Below are 7,064 nucleotides of genomic sequence, written 5' to 3'. Positions count from 1 at the left end.
TAACTCCCTCTCCCAACAACGCCGCTGTCTCCCTCTCTCAACCAGTCACAACCCCTCCCTCTAACCCGTCGCAGCACCTACATCCATCCCTCCCTCGTCGCTCATGCCCCACGCCGCCGTCTCCCTCTCTCACGCGTGGCTCTAACCATCAGCACCACTCGTCAGCGCCACTCGTCAGCGGCAACCTGTCAGCGCCAACCGTCATTCTGCTAGTGCCGACGTCTCTTGTGTTTATAAGAAACGATCGGTGGCATCTCCGTTGAGCTTGGCGTCGGATGCATCGCTGGCGAGAAGTCGCTGAAGTCGGATACATCTCGGACGTCTCTGAAGTCGCTGCTTGAAAGGTTCGATTCCTTGCCCCTCGTCTTGCTTGAAACCATCGTGAAGAATTGCGAGAAGGCTTTCTCTGAAGTCGCTGCTGAGAGGGTTCTTGATGATATGGTTAGGTTAATTGACGATCCTCAAACTGTTTTAATAACCGCAACAAGGCTTTGATCATGATTGAGGCTTGAGGCGAATCCACCATCGAGCTTCACTATCTCCCTGTTTACGAAGAAACTTACAAGGTACTACCACCTTTTTTTTCCTATTTCATGTATATCTGCTTCATTGTTAAGTTGAAGTCAAAGGACAATTTCTGATAATCATATCATGCCTAGAAACTAGAAACTCAAAATCCTAGGCTAAATTGATTGGGTTAGTTACTAGCTCTAGCTGTTGAATTTGCTAGTGTGGGTTATTGTTAGTGTTATTGTTGATTGCTTGTTTCCATTTTGTGGTTGAGTCTGAAATCAAAGGGTATTCGGTTCTCTGGCTGTCACAACGAGAGCTTGGCGCCTATTTTCACTCCTCCGCGTTCGGTGTCTGAGGTTGAACTTGATCTTCCACGCCAGACTCAGCATAATGATATTCCTGTGCAGAGTTTTACTCCTAAACAAACTAAGGAAGCTTTTGATGTTGCTAGAAACAGCATTGAACTTCTTTCTACTGTGTTGTCTTCTCCACAACAAGATGTCTTGCAGGTAGATTTTATATATTTAGTTTGGTGTAATATTTGTTAGTATATATAGAAATATGCGTGATAGTGGAAGCATATGTGCACACAGTAGGGTCCAAATTAATTAAAGGTTCCACTATGGAATTAGGTGTCTCTTGTACCTGGGTGAGTGAACAAACTCAGCTTTCATTCATGTGTCTTGTTCAAAATGGGATTTTTTTTATGCTATGGAAGCTTTATAATGTGCCTACATGATTGCATAGTTTCTGTTTTGTGAGGCTGTATCTGTGTTCATCTTTGGTAAGTGTCTGTGTCTCTGTTCTTTTTGTCGCTGGCTTTTTCTTACTATTGATTGGAACTGGTTTTTTCTCTTTTTTTTGGTGTCTTTCTCTGTTTGTTCTTGATTCATGCGTAGTAATTGAATTTTTTATTAGAGACTATTAATACCAAATTGTAATTGTCTCAATATGTGACTCACACTACTGTTTTGTGATTAAATTTAATCTTAGTAATTCTTATCTGATTGAGAAACAATTGTCATTGGCTTGTTTGTAGTATATATAACTATATAGCTCTTAATTCTATGGATTAATTTGGTTGTTGGAGAAATACTAGGTGTTAATTCTAGATGTTTCACATTAGATTATTTTGAGAGTGAAGTGTTTATGGGTTGACTTTAGCTCTGTAGAGTGCATGGCTGTAAAAGATTGCTCTTTTTTCCCTGTACAGTAAAAAAGAGATTGCTCTTTTTTCCTATCAACAAGGATGTCTGGGTGTGTTCCATTTGATTTTACTCATGTCTTATTTATTTAATTTTCTCATAGATTCATAAAAAAATGTCACTTTTCTCATAGATTTCATATCTAAAAACTGTCCCTGCTAATGCTTCAGGTATGGATCTCTCCTATTTCAATCTGGGTACATTCCTCTCTTTCTCAAATCCATTGTTTTCAACTTCTCTTTTCTTTTTTCGTCATCGGGTTCACTTCAAAAATGGACTTTTTTTTTGCCCCGTTATATGGATTCGTGTTCATTATGCTAAGAAAAACTCATGAGTTTTCAGCTTCTCAAATCTGTGTTTAAAACTTTTTTGGGAAGGGAAATGGGTGGTAATGTGGTGATTTAGCTTCATGTGTTTATAAGAGGCAAACTTTTAAGGATATTGTGGGATTTCAAATTCGGAGGGCTTATAGTTAATCATGTTTAACATTTTCTTCTGGTTTTCAGGTAAAGAGTGTTGGTGTTCTGATCTAGCTTGGTACCAAATCCAACGCTTATGAGGTACTATTTCAGTATTTCTTGCTCCCTTCCTTTTCTTTTAGTTCATCATCTTTGTATTAGCAAAAATAGCCAGAAGAAAATGAGAGTGGAAATATTTATTTTTAAATTGATATAATACCCAAAATTAGCTGGTGAATTGGTGATAGCTTTATCATATTTATTTACTTATTTATTATATATAATTGATAATTGAATTTTTACCTAATAAGATTAGATTATAAGGCCCAGTTATGATTTAAGTAAGAAAACTATTGTATTTCTAGAGATTGAATTTTTCTTCGATTATTTGTATGTACTTTCTAAATAATTTTTCAAATGTTCCAATAAAAAGTTGAATAAAATGCATGAGTTATTTGGCACTTATGAAGAAAATAGCTTATTTTGTCAAACTGAAATCATCTTTAGGGAGCCAAAATGTCATTTTTTTCCCTCTTTTAGAAGGGTTATTTTGTCAAAACTTGAATTTTTTTAAAGCCAAAATGGTAGTTAGTTGATACCCTTTTTATCATACTCTTAATCTGCAGTGAAGAAGGTCCTGTTTTGCTTTGCTTTTGTGCAAGTTGAACTGGTTGCTCCTGCGTAGTTGTGAAGGTATCATGTTTTGCTTTGCTTTTGTGCAAGTTGAACCTTTTGTTAATTGCTATCGTCTCTTGCTTTATTCATTTATTATTATTATTATAGTAATTCTTAAACTATTCGTCCTTGTAGGATTTTGGAGAAGAACATGAAGCCTATAATGTCCTTCAGCACGTTAAAGCTCAATGAGTAATTTCTGGAAATTTCTGTGTGTTTTATAGTGTTGAAAATTATGATTTATTTATCTGTACTTCATGAGAAATTTCTGGAATTTTGAAGATAAAATGGTTGAGTGTGTTTTCATGGCATTTCTTTTAAACTTGTTGCAGGTAAGAAGAATGGGAAGTAAAGAAACTGCATTGATAGTCATGCATGAAGAATATAAAATCCTCAAGTGCTACAAAAATGATCTTCCAAGAGGGCCATCTCCTTTCTCTAAAGCACAATGCTGTGAGCTACAAGATTCAGTATCATGAGTTCTTGCCTATAAACTACGAAACTCAACAATATTATGTTTGGATTATTGATATTTATTTTTTAATTTTTTTATTTTCTACACAAAAAATGACAGAAATAGAGTAAGTTAATGACTTTTAATAAGTTGTATATGTATTGATATTTTTTATCCCACTGTATTTTATAACTACTTTGGTTATAAGAGATTGATATAGCTAATTTGGTTTGAATTTTATTAATGTAATACTAATTTTCATTAATTAATTTTTTTAAATGATATTCACAGATTTTTGTCAATGTTTTTTATTGTTTTTGGAGTGCATTAGAATTTGAGTACTCTAAAAAGTATATGCCAGATTTTTTTTAATTTGATAGGGATATAGCCACGCTTTAAAAGCGTAGCAATAGGTCCATGTTTCTTTGACTATTGGCACGCTTCAAAAGTGACACCATATCTTTTACTGTTGGCACGTTTCAAAAGCGTAGCCATATCTTTCATTTTTCGGTACGCTTTTAAAGCGTGCCGATAGGTTAATACATATCACCACGCTTTTAAGCGTGGCAAGAGTTAAAAGCGTGGCAAAAAAGAAAGCGTGCCGATAGATCCACAAAAGCGTGGCGATAGAGCAACCGGCACGCTCGCAGATGTGACCCTTTTAAAAGCGTACCGATAGCTCAAAAAGCGTAGCGAAAAGCTGTCGGCACCCTTTTTAGCACTTTTCGGCACGCTTTAAAAGCGTGGCAGAAAGCTTATTTTCTTGTAGTGGTAGATGCAAGGGTAAGTCTGTATGGGTGAGTGAGTTATTGATAAACCCATATTTTATGATATATTTTGTGCTTAATCTGAGTGATTTATTCAATTCTTCACCCACTTATTCATATTAATTGCATGGTTTTACTTTCCCTTCCTTATTATGTGATGTATGTGAAAAACATGTTTCCTATGCTTTAAAATTAATTATTTTAATTACCTTTATTTCCATTCGATGCCGTGATTAGTGTGTTGAGTAGTTTCAGATCTTCTAAGGCAGGAATGAATTAAAGGATGGAAAGAAAACATACAAAATTGGAAGGAAAGCACAAAACAGAGTTTTTGAAGAAACTGGTAGCCACGCGATCGCATAGGCGACGCGGCCGCATGTCAGCGCAAAATGGCATTGACGCGGCCGCATGACTAACGCGATCGCACGCCTCGAGCGAAACACATATGACGCGGTCGCATGACTGACCCGATCGCGTGACAGAGGCCACGCACCAAAAATTGCAGAAAATGCTCATAGCGAATTCTGAAGCCTTTTTTGGCCCAAATCCAAGTCCAGAAGGCATAGACCAGAGGTTATGAAGTGGGGGAATGCATCCATTCAAGCGAGTCTCCACTTTAGTTAGTTTTTCATGATTTAGATTTAGTTTTGAGAGGGAGATTCTCTCCTCTCTCTTTAGGATTAGGATTTAGAATTAGGATTTTATTCGCTTTCAGGATTATCTCTTTATCAGGTTCAATATTCCCTTTTATTTACCTTTGCAATTTAATTTATGAATTCTTCCATGTTACAGATTACTCTTTGAATTAATGTTATTTGAGTTATTTCAGTTTATTATTGCTTTCTTTTATTTACATTATTGTTATTCCCATCTGAAGACATTTTTATTCCAGTAGATTTACTTTTCTCCTTTTGGTCTTGGTTAAGAAATCAGTAACTCAGGAGTTATCAAACTCAAACATGATTGATAATTGTTATCTTTGCTAATTGAATTGAACTTCAATAATCCCAATCTTTTCTTAGGAAATAAATAGGATCCGAAGATCAAACCAATTAGTCACTTGACCTTCCCTTGCTTTAAGTAAAGGTTAACAAAGTGGAATTAAGATTCAATTTTCATCATCATTGATAAGGATAGCTAGGATAGGACCTCTAATTTCTCATACCTTGCCAAAAGTTTATTTACAGTCGTCTATTTATCTTACTTGCCATTTAAATTACTTGTTCTTCATTTACTTTAATTGCTAATTAAACCATTCGCTCCTCATTCTTAAAACCCCAATTTACAACCTCCATAACCAATAATAAGAACATACTTCCCTGCAGTTCCTTGAGAAGACGACCCGAGGTTTGAATAGTTCGATTATCAATTTATTTATGGTTTGTTACATGTGACAACCAAAATGTTTGTACGAAGGGATTTCTGTTGGTTTAGAGACTATATCTACAACGCGACTATTTTTATAAAATTCTTTACTGGCAAAAATCCTAATGTCAAAATGGCGCCGTTGCCGGGGAACTGCAATCGTGTGCCTTATTATTGGTTATTGTAAATATTTTTCTTTTACTTGTTTATTTGTCTTTATTTTCCCCTTTTTATTTCTACTAGATACTATGAATTCTCACCCCTTTCGCTTTGAGTTTGGTTCTAATGTTATTGAAAGGAATGGAAGTTATAACAGGAACATGCATCAAGGTCAGAACAATCAAAGATGGATGGAGCGAAGAGGATCTGATCAACCCTTTAGGCAACAACACCTTCCAAGATATCATGGACAAAGACCATTCTACAATGTATACCAAGCCAATAGACTTGGTGGACAACCTTGTAATTACTCACAAGCCCCACCATGTGCTTATAGACCATCCTCTCAACATAACTTCGAACCACCACACTCACAAGCCCCTTTTCACCATTCACCACCGTATAATCCTCATCTACCCCGATTCCAGTCCAATTACTCCCAAACATCACCACTTCTCCATGTACCATATCCAAATCTATCACCCCGAGAATCAGAGGTTCGCCTCAAGGAAACAGTAGATCAACTTCAAATAACCCTTCATCAACTGGAGCAAGCAGTAAGTCTATTATCTTCTAAACGTTCGAACATTCAAGGACCTCCCACAGCCCCATGTGGACAATCTAACGAAGAGCGTAGCATGAAGGAGATACTAGAAACTCCAGTGGACAAGACAGAGCATGGCTTCGTCCTCGAACAAGTAGAGGAAGCTGTCATTATTAAAGAAGAAGAGTTGGTTGAAGACTTAGGAGACGCTGAACTTCCATGGGAATCCAGAGTTGTGGAAAATTCTGTCAAGGACGTTACAGTTGATGCTAAGGAGGACAGTGCCCAACCCCCACGTAATGAACTTGCATCCGCGAGTGAATTCTCTGAAATCGAAGAATCTTCTCCAAGTGAATACGAAGATGATACGGATGTAGATTTCTCTCAACCTCCAGTCTATGACTTAAGTGATGAGGAAGACATAGATGGCTTTGATCAGGACATGATACATTTGAAGAATCTTGCAAAGAAGTGGAGAAATTCACAGAAGAGCACAAGGGAGTAGAACTCACAGAACCACTGGAACCACCTATCCCAAGGCCATTACCACCCAATACAAGTTTCAAGTGGGTACAATCCTTAACCTTTAACTGTGTTTTTTCACTTGAATATGGTTTGCTTGAAACAGATGGCCAGCTTAGAGCTCTCTGCGACTTTAAGAGTAAGCGGTAAATGGCTCGTACTCAGAGCTGGTGCACAAGGTTTAATAAGGTTCTACGCTTCAACTCGAAGTGCATGGATTGGCATCATGATCAATCGGATGGATCTCGGAAAACGTTTGGTTATTCTGGTGAGAATCTAATTTCTAAACCGCCCGGATGGAAAAATATAGATCAAGACGAAGGCGGATTTAAAAGCTAAGTTTGGGATCCTGGAATCTATTCTGACACTCGTCACCCCGGGAGCCTGAGAATCTATTTGAAG

The 7,064-nt window shown here is 37.1% G+C and overlaps 1 long non-coding RNA gene across 4 annotated transcripts; it reads left to right on the top strand.

The window, feature by feature from the left end:
• LOC107648280 lies at window positions 322-3,194 on the top strand. 4 transcript variants are annotated; one of them, XR_002348931.1, is made up of 8 exons: window positions 322-344; window positions 447-566; window positions 785-1,022; window positions 1,889-1,915; window positions 2,225-2,278; window positions 2,803-2,869; window positions 2,987-3,043; window positions 3,184-3,194. It is a non-coding gene; the product is annotated as an uncharacterized LOC107648280 (long non-coding RNA). The 4 variants fall into 4 exon arrangements; XR_002348930.1 differs by having other exon boundaries at window positions 328-566; window positions 798-1,022; XR_002348929.1 differs by having other exon boundaries at window positions 328-566.

Source organism: Arachis ipaensis, chromosome B06, assembly GCF_000816755.2.
Source record: "Arachis ipaensis cultivar K30076 chromosome B06, Araip1.1, whole genome shotgun sequence".
Taxonomy (NCBI): Eukaryota; Viridiplantae; Streptophyta; class Magnoliopsida; order Fabales; family Fabaceae; genus Arachis; species Arachis ipaensis.
This window is presented reverse-complemented; position numbering and strand designations above follow the sequence as displayed.